Below are 15,257 nucleotides of genomic sequence, written 5' to 3' on the forward strand. Positions count from 1 at the left end.
TTTGTCATGTGTGTGTGTGTGTGTGTGTGTGTGTGCATTCTATTTGTACATATTTTTGAGTCAAGTGAAACAAAGTGATGTAATATTTCCATTTACTTTTTAAAAAGTAACGGTATCCACTTATAATTATTGTGTTACTAATGACAGATAAGAAACAAACAAGTATTTATTAATCACTTGCTATGTAACAATTTGTAACAAAAAGAAGTTGTTTGCATTTTGTCTACTCTACTAGCCTAAGCGCCCCTTGAAAAAAGTGACTCTTGTATTATTTTTCTATTCCTGGCACTTAACACAGCTCATGGAACATAATAAATGATTAATAAAAGTGTGTGTTTGTTTTATTTTCACATTATAAGATGTCTCTTGTAACAAAGTAAAATAATTAAGTAAAACTAGCAATATGATTACCTCATCTAAAAGTATATATAACATTTCATATTTCTACCATCTTCCCAATTCAATTTTTTATTTTTTTAATCAACAAAAATCTATTTTCCATTACTCTCATAGCAGTAATGCACTGGAGAAAAAGGTGGAGAAAAGAAAAAGAATATATAAATAAATGCATGCACTTGCACACGCGCGCACACACACACATATGTATCGTCATGCAAAAGAAATTCCCTCATTATCCCTATACAAAAATATTCAGGTCTCATTCTTCACCCTAAATCTATCACCATCTCTCTGTCAGGAGATGGATGGCATGTTTCATCATTAGCCCTCTGAAATTATTAATGATGACATATTGATCATAATCATTATAGTTTTCCAAGTTGTTGGTCTTTATAGTTTTGTTGTTATCTTATAAATTGTTTTCCTATTTCTGGTCATTTAATTCTCGCTCAGTCTGTAAAAGTCTCCAAAATTGTTTATTTTTATAATATTGATTTGTAGTATTTTTGCTGATTCTGCTTATTTCACTTTGTATTAGTTCATACAACTCTTTGAATATCTTTTTAAAATCAGTATTCCATCATATTTATATACCACAACAACTTATTTAACCATTCCTCAACTATGAACAAGCCATTCATTTATATATGTCTTCAGGCACATGCTTTTTAGTAGCTATGTGTGTATAATTCCATTTTTTTTCCAAAATGGCTGTATACATTCACATTTCCATTAATACTATATCAATGTGCTTGTCTGCTCATAATTCTGACAACATTTATCACTTGCCTTGTCATCTTCACTAATCTTATGGATGTGCAGTGAAATCTAAGAATTGCTTTTAGTTTCATTTGTCTAATTAATAGTGATTTGCAGCATTTTTTATGGAACATAAAAACACAACATGTGTTTCCCGTGATACCTGCCTGTTCATATCTTAGACAATTTATCAGTTTGTGAATGGCTTATTCATATAACTTTAAAACAGTTGCTTGTATGTCTTTGAAAAGAGAAATTTATCAAAAAATTGCTGCAAAATTTTCCTGTTTACTGTTTCCTTTTAATCTTACCTTTGTTGTATTTATTAGTGCAAAAACTTTTTAAATTGTATTTAATCAAAATTATCATTTTAACTTCTTTGATCCTTTCTATCCCTTGTTTAGTCATGATTCTTTCTTCTATCTATAAATTTGATAGGCATTTTTCCCCAATTTGCTCTCATTTGTTTATAATATAACTTTTGTTATATTTGTTATAATATAACTTTTTATGTATTGGTCATTTGGATCTTATCTAAGCATAATCTTTGAAGTATTGGTCTAAATCTAATTTTTTTTTACATATTGATGTCCAATTTTCCCAGCAGTTTCTGTCAGACACTTATTCAAACATAAATGTTTGTTGATTGGATGATTGATCATTGGAAAAGAGTGTATGTGTGTGTGTGTAGAAAAAAATAATCTATTTGTGTTCATAAAAAAACAACACAATAACCCAAATGAAATATTCCTTAAGAAGATATGTTATGATTGAACTTAGGCTCATGTATATCAATGGTTGATATTATGGCATTCACATCAGTTATGACTATGTATGTGGACAAATTTTTAATTGCAATTTCTTTGCAATTAAGAAGATACTCAATACATGTAAATGTATGCATGTATGCATGCATTTACTTACATATGTAAGTTATATATCATATATAACATATAGGTATGCATGCATGTATATATAATCTCCTTTATGTATCTCCTTTAAAATACATACATATTTCCTTTAAAAAAGAGACATATTTAGAATTATCAGTCTCATGGACTATTATGGAAATAAAAAAAGTATTTATGAAATAGTCACTAAGTAACAAGCACTACATTAAGCACTCGGATGAGAAAGAAAGAAAGAAAGAAAGAAAGAAAGAAAGAAAGAAAGAAAGAAAGAAAGAAAGAAAGAAAGAAAGAAAGAAAGAAAGAAAGAAAGAAAGAAGGAAGGAAGGAAGGAAGGAAGGAAGGAAGGAAGGAAGGAAGGAAGGAAGGAAGGAAGGAAGGAAGGAAGGAAGGAAGGAAGAAAGAAAGAAAGAAAGAAAGAAAGAAAGAAAGAAAGAAAGAAAGAAAGAAAGAAAGAAAGAAAGAAAGAAAGAAAGAAAGAAGGAAGGAAAGAAAGAAGGAAGGAAAGAAAGGAGGAAAGAAAGGAGGAAAGAAAGGAGGAAAGAAAGGAGGAAAGAAAGGAAGAAAGAAAGAGAGAGAGAGAGAGAGAGAGAGAGAGAAAAGAAACAAAAAAAGGAAGAAAGAAAGAAAGAAGAAACAAAAGGCAGTTCCTGCCCTTAATGAATTTACATGTGCATAAATAAGTTCATTAAAATCTTTTACAGAAGAGGCGGCTGTTAAACTTAGAGGGAAAAATGCTACCAGATGGGGTGATGAGGAAAGGTCTCCTGAGAAAGATGATGTCTGAGGTGTACATGGAAGGAACCCAGTGATTCAAAGAAACAAAATGAGGAAGGAGAGCATTCCAGACATAGGAGACAGGCAAGAAAAAAGCACAGAGCTGACTGAGATGGTAGATGACTGGAACACCATGTTTCAGAAACAGCAAGAAGCACAATATGACTAAAGATACTAATCTGGCAATGATATACCATAATAACTGATTTATCTTCTTTAGTGCCCCATCTATCAGATGATACAGATAGGAAACTGAAGTATTCAGTCCACATGAAATGAAATGTGAAAATGTATATAGCTATGTCCTGCTCAGTGCAAATAATGATTCCCCTGAAGTTGTGTATGTACTTATTCACACTATTCAAATTTATAATTATGTAAAACATTACTGGTTTCAGGCCAATGGAAATATGAGGTGTGAATTCAAATAATGTGACTACACCAGAACAATTGTTATTCCAAATTAGTATATCTTCAAATGTAAATTAATAAGTTGACTTCTGACTTATGGCCACATATGTTTTTTTTTCCTCTTTTGTAAACCAGATTTCCATGGCTTGATTTTAAATTTTCAGGCACTAGATCCCTAAACAACTTTAGTAATATTATCACAAAATGTTCTTCTCTTAAATTCACTGAAAAATAAAGATTTCTCCAAGGTAAAGGATAAGACAGTATTTGTAGAAAGATATTGAACTTAATTCACATTAAAATACCATATTTCAAAATTATATTATTTTAACCTCATTTTTTCATCACCATTCAAACTCTCCTCACTGTTTCTCCATCTCTCTCTCTGTTCTCCTTTTCTGTTTCCCTGTCTATGACTATGTCTGTCCCCCCATCCATATGTCTTTCTGTCTCTGTGTCTGTCACCATCTGGTTCTCTATCTACTTCTGTCTCTATGTCTCTGTATCTCTACCTATCTCTGTCTTTGTGTCTGTCTCTCTTTGTCTCTGTTTCTGTCTCTCTTCTCTGTCTCTTTGTCACTCTATATCTCTGTCTCTGTTTCTCCATCTCTGTCTCTGTGCCTCTCTGTCTCTCTCTCTGTCTCTCTCTCTCTCTGTCTCTCTCTCTGTCTCTCTCTCTCTCTCTCTCTCTCTCTCTCTCTCTCTCTCTCTCTCTCTCTCTCTTTCCCCTTTCTTTCAAGAGCTCTTACCAATGTCCTGCCTAGATCTTACTGGCAGCTAGCTAGAAAGCAGTAAAACATTTTCTTCTTCTTTCTGTCTTTTCATGCTTTAGATTAATTCTTAATTAGATAATGCAACTATTTTTTTTGCTAAGGAAACATGAAAAATGTAATTTCCTAAAGTACATCCCAATTTATAATATGTATCCCAAAAATAATCAATTAGAAATCAAATTACTAAACAAAAAAAAAAAAGAAAGGTCTTTTCAGCTACTTCTTCTCCAAGAAGAATATTGTGAAAACCCTAAATTCATAAGCTTTTAGAAGTAACAAGGATCTTTGAGTTAATCTATCTAACCCCATTATTTTACAAATGAAAACAATGAATCTCAGATATGTGAAAAGTGTTATCCAAGATCATAAACACAGTAACTGAAATAATTAAAATTTTAGCTAGTCTTGTAATTTCAAGTTCAGCGTTCTTTCAATGATACTTACATGCATTAGCTAAGAGTTAATAAATTACATATAACTTTAAAATGTCATATGTTTTATACAAATCATTCTTATTTAACTCTCACAAACAACCTTTATTAATTCAGTGCTATTACTACTACCATTTTACAGATGAGTAAACAGAAGCTGACAGAACTTAAGTACTTTGACCAAGGACACATAATGAGAAAATGCATTAGACAGGGTTTGAACTCAATCTCTTCCAACTCTTAAGTGCCAGCATTCTATCCACTGTGTCCCCTAAATAGCAGTTAGGGCAGCTGCTATGTTTTAACTTAATCAGTAGTTGATAAGAAAGTTGAAATCTATGGAATAATTACTGTTTGACCAAAGAAAAGATATGGGTAAATTTGGGGTTGAGAAATACTAGAAAAAAAATACCTCTCCTCTCTTTGTGGTGTCAATATGAACAGGGAATTTAACTCAAAATCGTCTATGTTGTTATTAACTCATATATTATTTAGATACTCAATTCATGATCATCCCTCCAGTGAATTAATTAGAGTAAATGTTTCTTTCTTTATGGATTGTATTAAAATTTTAGATTCTTCAAAGTAGGTGAATTATCATTTATTGTAAAATCTTAAAGGCAATGATCTAATAGCACACTTACAAAATAAATTTAGTGACCTGTAGAAAACTGAAAATGTATGAACTATTGCTACCCTTATCTACAAAAGTGGAAAGCCTACAGTAAAAGGTCTCAGATTTCAATATGACTTTCTCTCTAATGACTCAGTAAATTTAGATAATTTAGATGATTTATGGTAACCAGGTAACCATCAGATTGAAAGGACAGACTCCAGAGAATTCAAGCACGATTGGTTAAATGTATTAGTCTATCAGCATAATTCTTTTAAAACATTAAATTTTAAGAATCTTGTGAAATTCACATGCTTAAAGTATCCAAAATGATTTTCTAAGAGTATGTTGTATGTGGTTTTCATTTTAATTATATATTAATCATCTATTATATTAAAAACATCATTAACATTGCCATCCTATCCACAAGCTTCTAATGTATTTACCTAAGATGGGCACCAGCATAGGTTAACTTCAATAATTCAATATTCCCTACCAAATAGGGGAGAGAAATATGGATTGCAGGTACCCCAGCCTGAAGACAGCATGACACATAAGATATGATGTTACCCTAAGGGGGAATAAAAGCTGTATGTAACACTTTTTTATATGTAAGACTAAAAGGACTGCATTATAAGCTAACAGCAGTATAATTGAAAGTTTGGGACTTTCACCCAATTTCATGTCAACAGCATATGTGAACCAACTTTCATTACCTTAGCTCTCTGTGGATGACTAGAGAACAGAGTATATTATTGACAAAAGATATGAAGTGACATAAGCCAAGAATGAAGGTGATAATGAAAGGTTTGAGTTCCAATCAATAGAAAGCACCTTGGCAATGAAGAACAGTAGTGGACTGTCACTGATCCTACACATAGTACCAAGAATCATTTAGGGTGACCCAGTGCATATTGCTCTATGGCCATGAAAGCTATACATAATTACTCTAAACATATGGTTTAGAGAAAAACAAGAAATACAAGAAAATAAGAAATACAAAATACAAGAAAGTAACCTAAAATTATAAAGAATTTTTTTTTGCTTGTCTAAGATGGTTGCAAATCACCAAGAAGTGTGAGACTTGTGTCTGTTATGTGTAAGGAAAAATACTGCTAATCATAACTACATATTTGGTGAATAATAGCACCAGGAAACTTCCAGAATATGTCTATATTTGTCTCCTATGTTTGCAAAAAGAAAGCAAGAATGTGTCATGTATTGGTAGTGACTGACTAATCTGCCAGGTATGTACAATTATACAAAATCAGGAACGATTGAATTTCCACTGTTGCTAAATGTATTGAGGAAATATTTCTCAGGGAAGATAGGGCTTCTTGTGAAGATTCAAGAAGATCAAGGAAGAGACTTTGAAAGTACCCTGCTCAAAGACATGCTAGCTTTGATTGACATTAGGAAGTCAAGAAGAGTATCTTAGTACCTTTAAGTAAGCCAAGGATTTGAACATTTTAACTACACTTTGATGACCATGTTAAGGACACAATGACTAGAGCAAAAATCTCAGTGGATTTAGCATGAGACTTCCCTTGTACCTGTGTGCCACTTGGTTTACACCCTACTTGCAGATGTTTAGGTAGTAGGCATAACTACCTATCCACTTGTGTTTGAGAGTGTCTGAAGATGGATAACCTGTAGATACACACAAACAGTCTTACTCTCAGCTGAGTGAAAATATATTAGGAAGCTAATATTCGAGCCCCAACTCAGCTCAGAAGAATTTCAAATGAAATAAATAATGTTATGATATCCATATTCATTATCAAGACTTTCAATAAGGTGACAGATTTTATATGACATTCATGCCATACACAACTGATAGACTGACAGGATGCTAACCTATGCTTGGTTGGGTAGAGAATGAGCAACTTCACTGTTTACAAAATAGCTTTATAAACAGGAGTGGATCTTCTAATGATAAATCACTGCAATCACCTGCTGCCAACTGAGGAGTTAGTTGAACTCCATAATGGAAAGGTAGACGTGGATAGAAACTCACCACAACAGATCTGAAGCAAAAGACACTATCTTTATATCATGCAAACACTGCTAAAATCTGATAATGCTTCAGAAACATATTTCAAGTGAAGAAGACTCTTTCTACTGTACCCCATAACTACTTAAAATGTTTGGAGAGGATTAAATTCAGGTACAATTAATTTTTGATCTCTTTTTCAGCAGTAGAGTTCCCTATAATATAGACACACTTTACAGAATAAAGCAGCAGTACCAGTCAGACAATTCCCTTTACAAATTCAGGCATAGGTATCAATGGAACAGTTCTTTTAAAAATAATTGAATTGTTTTTACTAAAAAAAATATTTCTCTATCTTGCTAAATCATTCTTGTTCTCTCTATGATCAGAGTTCTTAAGTCCATTATTGTTATTCAAGAAATTGTTCTCCTGGTTCTGCTCACTTCAATATGTATCAATTTATATAAATTTTCCCAGGATTCTGTGAAAGAATCGTTTCATCATTTCTTGTCACAAAATAACATTCAATTACATTTGCATTTCATAATTTGTTCAGCCATTCCACAAGTGACAGGTATTCACTTTGTTTCCAGTTCTCTATAACTATAAAAATAATATTTGTATATTTTGCAAATTTGTGAATATTTGTGCACTAATATTCCTTTTTATTTAATCTCTTTGGTGTAGGTCTAGTAGCAGTATTGCTGGTTCAAAGGGAATGTGCAGTTTAGTAACTTTTTAGTTATGGTTATAAATTGACTTCCAGAATGGCTTGACCAACATACACCTCCACCAACAGTACATAAAGATGCATGTTTTCCTGTAGTCCCTCCATCATTTCTCATTTTCCTTTTTTCAACTTTACCAGTATGATGGTGTGAAATGGAGCCTCAGAGTGGCTTTAACATGAATTTCTCTAATTATTAATTATTTTGAGTAAGGGTGTTTTAAAATATGGCTTATGAGAGCTTGGTTTCCTTCCTAGAAACCTGCATATTCATAATCCTATTACTATCTGACAACTAGGAAATGGCTACAACACTGGCCATTACCATGAGATTGTACAAATTTTGGTGGCACCTATATATTGATGGGGAAAAAAAGTATACATACATATATATATATATATATATATATATATATCTCCGTGTGTGTGTGTGTGTGTGTGTGTGTGTGTGTGTGTGTGTGTGTGTGTAATGGAAGGGAAAAATAAGGAAAGAAAATTTAGTTTTAGAGAAAAATTTACATAATTTATAAAATTGTTAGTTGTGAATTTGCCTCTTTAAGTGACTTCACCTTTTATCCATCATCTTTCCCTCACCCCAAAACATTTAATCCTTACAGTTATTATATTATTAATATTTAAACCAAAAATAGTATAGATCCCCTTCCATATAATAATATAACAGATAAACCACTAGAAATATTCAAACAAAGGATGGTTTAGTTCAACCAATCATTAACATTTGTTATGTGCTTACTCTAGGTGGCACAGTCAGCAAGGTGCTGTGATTAGTGTCAGGAAGACTCATCTTCCTGAATTCAAATCTGGACTCAGACACATACTAGCTATGTAACCCTGGGCAAATCATGTAACCCAGTTTGCCTCAATTTCCTCATCTGCAAAATGATCTGGAGAAGGAAATGGCAAACCACTCCAGTATGTTTTCCAAGAAAACCCCAAAAAGGGTGAGAGAGAGAGAGAGAGAGAGAGAGAGAGAGAGAGAGAGAGAGAGAGAGAGAGAGAGAGAGAGAGAAAGTATATTTCTAGAACAGAAATCCACTGAAGTGAAGGGGATGCCAGCAACTAGAAAGGAGGAATGGTAGTAGATTTTTTTTTGATCTCTCAGCTATGAAAGCTAGCTGCCAAGGGAATGTTCTCTATTCTCCTTTTCCCTAGCCATATTCCCAGACAGAGATATATTCTTCTTTATTATATTATGATAATCTTCTTCATTATTTTGTTTACTGTGACTTTCAATGCCACCAGTGTGCATTAAATGGAGTGGGAGTTGGGGAGCAGCTAGGGCCGAACTACCTGGCTTAAGGGACAAATAGGCAACATTGAGACAAATGTTAACCAGTTATTCTACATAAATTTCATAGTTAAACTCCCAAGGACAAAAGAAAGTAGAACTTTAGGTATTCTTGTCTATGACCTTTGGAACACAAGAATATCATTCACTTCTATTGATTGCAATCACCGAGTCTGTTTTCCTGAGAGAACATGGAACATGAGTCTCTTTCCCCTTCCACGTACCTCAAATTGACAAGGAAAGAGAGAGGGAGAGAGAGAGAGAGAGGTAGAGGGAGGGAGAGAGGGAAGGGAAGGGAAGGGAAGGGAAGGGAAGGGAAGGGAAGGGAAGGGAAGGGAAGGGAAGGGAAGGGAAGGGAAGGGAAGGGAAGGGAAGGGAAGGGAAGGGAAGGGAAGGCAAGCAGTCCAATATAGGTTATACATATGCAATCATGTAAAACACTTCCATATTAGTCATTTTGTGCAAGAAGATGAAAGAGAGAGGAGGAGGAGGAGGAGGAGGAGGAGGAGGAGAGGAGGAGGAGGAGGAGGAGAAGAAGAAGAAGAAGAAGAAGAAGAAGAAGAAGAAGAAGAAGAAGAAGAAGAAGAAGAAGAAGAAGAAAAGAAAGAAAGAAAGAAAGAAAGAAAGAAAGAAAGAAAGAAAGAAGAAAGAAAGAAAGAAAGAAAAAGAAAGAAAGAAACCTAGCAGTGGTATTGCTGCATAAAGGGGTATGCACAGTTTTATAGCCCTTTGGGCATAGTTTCAAATTGCTCTCCAGAATGGTTGAATCAGTTCATAATTCTGCCAACAATGCATTAGTGTTCCAATTTTCCCACATATTTTCCAATAATACTCTAACTCATTATTGATTGGAGAAATGCAAATTAAAACAATTATGAGGTATTACTTAAAACCTATTAGATTGGCTAATAGGACAGAAAAGCTAAATGACAAATGTTGAAGGGGATGTAGGAAAAAATGAGACATCAATACACTATTGGTGGAATTGTGAACTGATTCAACCATAGAGTAAATTGGAACTATTCTCAAAGGGCTATAAAACCATGAATACTTTTTGACCTAGCAATACCAGTACTATTTCTATATCCCAAAAGAGCTTAAAAAAAAAGGAAAAGGACCTATATGTACAAAAATATTTATAGCAGCTCTTTTCTTGGGCCAGTGAATTGGAAATTGAAGGGATGCCCATCAATTGGGGAATGGCTGAACAAGTTGTAATACGTGATTATGAAGAAATATTATTGTGCTATAAGAAATGATGAGCAGGATGCTCTCAGAAAAGCCTGGAAAGACTTTCATGGACTGATACAAAATGAAATTTACTGTGTACAAAGTAACAGCAATATTAGAAGATCATCAGTTGTGAATGACTTGGCTATTCTCAGCAATACAATATTCCAAGACAATTCTGAAGGACTCATGATGAAAACTGTTATCCATCTCCTGAGAAAGAAATGATAGTTCTGAAAACAGATTGAAGCACACTTTTGTTTTACTTTATTTTTCTTCATTTTTTTTGGTCTATCTTTTCTTTTACAACATGACTAATATGGAAATGTTTTCATGACTACACATGTATATTTAATTGTTTGCTTTCTCAGTGAGGGGATGGTAGATGGAGAGGGAGGAAGGTAGAAATTTGGAACTCAAAATTTTAAAAATGAAAATGAAAATTTATTTTTACATGTGATTGGAGAACAATAAAATACTTAAAAAAGCACTTCTGTGGACAGCCATAATAATTCCTTCAAATACAAAAAGCTAACTCCTCTGAAGATGTTTCAGTTTCCCTTTCCATGGGAAGAGTTTCATGCATACCCACTACCTTATTCCGATCATTCAGGAACCCTTCTTGTTTTGCCCAGGCTTTGAATTGTATTACTCCATTCTTCAACCTTACACAGGTTATGATTCCCCTCTACCTCAGCCCATCCTGGTTCTTCTCACTTCTTTGAAAAATCCTTGTTTTTTTTATTATTTTGGGGGGAGAGGAAAATTCAAAACTATTATTTCATTGGTATTGGAAGCTCCCTCTATAGAAGCAGATGTGCAACTCTTGCACAACTTGCAGTCATCCAGAGTTGCCTAAGGAAATTGATATGTTAAATGATTTGCCTATGTTCAAATGGGCAGCTAGGTGGCACAGTTTCTGGACTGGAGTCAAAAAGATCTAACTTCAAATCAGACCTCTGTGTGACCCTATGTAAGTCACTTAACCCTGTTTGCCTCAGTTTCCTCATCTGTAAAATGTGCATGAGAAGGAAATGGCAGACCACTCCAGTACCTTTGCCAAGAAAACCCCAAATGGGGTCACAGTTGAACACAACTGAAATGACTAGACAACAAAAGGTTCACACAGACGTTAGTTTCAAAGAAAGGATTTGAATGTATTGCTAACTCCAGGAATGATTGTCTATCTGCCAAACCACTCTGACTTTCTTCCCTTGTGCTTTTAATGAATACAATTCTCTTTGATCACCTGTAGGGAATAAAAAGAAAAAATTCTTTAGGTCTTTCACCCTTGCCTAGTAAAGGAAAGAAACTATATTTTTCCCATTCATAGTTATTACTTGGTACTGACAGAAACACATAATAGACATTCTGTTTAGGCACAAAATTTTACGTACTCTCCATATTTTGACTGAAGTTAGTTTCTCAGTCCATTCTTCTTCTTTTTGGCATTTATAATGGCTAACATTTGTGGCGAATTTCAGTGGTAAATTACTTCTTTGCCACACCTGTTCGGGGAACTGGGAAGTCCTGAAAGAGGATTCATATATTTTTGGCAGTCTGTGCCTTTTCTCTTGATAGGAACATGCTATCTCTTCAGCCTCCTTTAGTTTACAATTAGTAAGTTCTTCACATGCCTGAACACAAACAGGAGCAAACAGAAGCCACTTCAAAAGCAGAAATCCAATTATCTACTTAGACTTAATTACCCACCGTATTTCTACTTGCCCTTTGAGCTCCTGATTCCTCCTTGAGCTTTCCTGCATACTTGGTTCTCCTCTTATATTAAGTGCCTTTGGTGAGAAATGGTGTTTTATTTTCATCAGAATGTATTATAGTACAGAATCTGATATCAAAAATTCCTTGACATTTCCAGATGTGTCTTCATGTTGAGATGTCCAACACCATGCAATGACCTTTTTCCCAGTATCTGCTGAATTGACTCAACAATGGTTTTCTGTAGAAGAAAAATGTAGTAGAATTTTAATACTTACAAGAAGCCTTATAGCTTTTCATTCTCTTTGGGAATAAGCATATCCCAAAATGAATTTCTCTTGCATTGCAATAGCTAGAGAGTTCCAACTGCATTGAAAATAGTTATTCATTATTCTTCATATTTATAAAGCTACTATATCAAAACTACCTGAGATTTTAAATTTTGTTGATTTTCTAGTTTGTTTGGGGTTTTTTTTTTATTGTTTTTACTGATTGCATGTCCAATTCATTTATCTGTTCTTTCTTTTATTGAAAAAAGTGTTTAAATATATTAATTTGCCATGGGGACAGTTTTGGCTAAATGAAAAAAAATAGTATTTTGTCTCATTCTCATCATTATCTTTAATGAAAGCATATATATTCATCATTTATACCTTGACTCACCAATTTGATACTAGTTAAAAAACAGAGATTAGATAAGCAATATAAAGAAGAAAAATGAACATAATAACATTATAATAGATAAACCTGAAGACCCTGTCTACTAAAAATAGACCTTAGTACAGTTCACCCATGAGTTGTCATTGGGGTAAGGACACATTATTTGACAACAAAACTATAGGTATGAATGGAAATCAGACTTTAGGAATTAGCTTCAGACCAATATGCCATATCACATATTAAAATAACTCACAAATGGGTACATAAGATATAAAATATCATATAACCAACAAATCAGAGAAGTAATGAAGAAATGACCTTTCAGATCAATGAGTAACAGATTTCATGACCAAATGAAAATTAGGAAAGGTAAAAGATAATAAAGTGAACAATTTTGATTGAATAAAATTTTAAAATATTTTGCACGAACAAAACCAGTCCAATTAAAATTAGAAGGGAAACAGCTGGTAAATATTTCAGGTAAATTATTCTGATAAAGATCTCATTTTCAAGCTATGTAAGGAACTTATTCAGTTTTATAAGAATGCAAAGAGTCTTTCCTGAATTGAAAAATCAAAGGATATAAGCAAACATTTCTAAGGAGAAAATTCAAACTATGGCTAAACATATATATATATATATATATATATATATATATATATATATAATATATATATATATATATATATATATATATGTATATATATATGTTATATATATATATGTGTATATATATAAACATATATATATGTATATATATGTGTGTATATATATACACATATATATATACATATATATGCATATATGTATATATATGCATATATATACATATATTTATATATTAATGCTTCAAATCCCTAACAATTGGAGATACGTAAATTAAAGCAACTATGAAGTCCCTCCTCACCCTTCCCCCATCAGAATGAAAAAAAAATAAAGAAAAAAGAAAATGACAAATATTATAGAGGATTTGGGACAACAGGCACATTAATGTACTATTGGAGGGACTGGGAACTATTCTACCCACTGCAGAAAACAACTTGGAACTATGTCCCCAAAGTTACTAAACTGTATATGTCCTTTGACTGAACAATACTAATATTTTCACTATATCCTAAAGATATCAAAAATGGTGAAAAAACCCATAAGTATGAAATAATTATAAGTTTTTTTGTAATATCAAGGAATTTGAAACTAAGTGGATGATCATCTACTGTGGAATAACTGAATGAAGTATAGTATATGAATATAACAAAATACTATCATAAGAGTGAGAAAAAAGATTACTTCAGAAAAATCTCGTGATGTAGGCTGGGCCCTGACAGTTTAGTTTCTTTATTAGAACAAAAAGAGAGACTTGCAGATCATCCAATAATTAAAACACATACAAGTTATTTAGCTATAACAGGTGAAGGATATTCAGCAATGGTAAGAATTGAACATACCTCTAGTTGATTGACGAAAGTAAGTTTATTTTGCATGAATTTCCTCTTCTGTTCCAAAAGCCAAGCACCAGAGCTCCCATAAAACTCCTCATCACTGCTCTATACTCAGGTGATGAAAAAGTGATGTCAACAATCTAAGCCTTTAGTCCCTTCAGCAAACCAAGTTTTAGGGAAGGTCCCAAAACCTAAAAAATTAAAAATTAAAAAAAAAACATTAACTTACAACTTAATAATGACAACTACACAGTAAAGAAAACCAATTTTAAGCAACTTAAAGATTTTAATCAATGTAAAAACCAACCATAATTACAGAAGAGAGATAATAAAGTGTGTTACTTAGCTCTTAAGAGAGAAAGACTCTAGGTGCAAAATGAGATACGTTTTTAGACATGCAAAATAAGGGAAATTGTTTTCCTTGGCTATATGTATTCATTAAAAGGTTTTCTTTCATGTCTTTTTCATTCTTTCTATCCAAGAGGAGTTAAGCAAGAGTTAGGAAAGAAAGAAACTAAATCATAATTAATTGGGAAAAAATGTAAAAAAAGAAAAATGATCTTGGATTTTTTTTTATTTTTCTAGAAGTTTTATTCTCTGATTTTATTAAGAACAGAAGAAAAACTTAGCACCATACCTAAAAGCCTAACAAAAAGAATCACAATGAAATATTGGAAAAGACCAGGAGCAACATAAGTCTCCCCAATTTAAAAATTACCTCGTAATATCATTTGATGAATAATGTGTGTGTAGTTAGCAGGGGACTGTTCCTTCTTTATTCCTTGGGCTTGTCTCCTAATGAGTTGCATGCTCTGAAGGACTGAATCTTGGAGGAATTAGGGGGGGAAAATTCTCCCACCTTCCTCTTGCATTGAATATTTAGATGAAAAGGCCTAACATGATTTGAATTATTTCAAATAATTGTCTCAAGGCTTTTTTGTTACTTGAGAGATAACCAGGGAAAAAATTTGCTACCTACTTTTTTTAAACTAGTTAAAATGTAAATAGAAATAAAAACTACAAAAAAGAACAGTGAATATTATAAAATTATAAAGAATACACATCATTCAAGAGAATATGTTTGAGAAAACATTCCCACCCTAACCCTTTGC

The 15,257-nt window shown here is 32.9% G+C and overlaps 1 long non-coding RNA gene across 2 annotated transcripts; it reads right to left on the reverse strand.

The window, feature by feature from the left end:
* Positions 1–10,574: 10,574 nt before the first annotated feature.
* On the reverse strand, positions 10,575–14,339 carry LOC110212445 (uncharacterized). Of its 2 annotated transcripts, XR_002325670.2 has the most exons (4): positions 14,152–14,339; positions 12,044–12,287; positions 11,728–11,860; positions 10,575–11,579 (listed from the first exon to the last, which is right to left on the reverse strand). It is a non-coding gene; the product is annotated as an uncharacterized LOC110212445 (long non-coding RNA). The 2 variants fall into 2 exon arrangements; XR_002325669.2 differs by having other exon boundaries at positions 11,728–12,287.
* Between the last annotated feature and the right edge of the window lie 918 nt (positions 14,340–15,257).

Source organism: Phascolarctos cinereus, unplaced genomic scaffold (assembly GCF_003287225.1).
Source record: "Phascolarctos cinereus isolate Bilbo 61053 unplaced genomic scaffold, phaCin_HiC Scaffold_7;HRSCAF=346, whole genome shotgun sequence".
NCBI lineage: Eukaryota > Metazoa > Chordata > Mammalia > Diprotodontia > Phascolarctidae > Phascolarctos > Phascolarctos cinereus.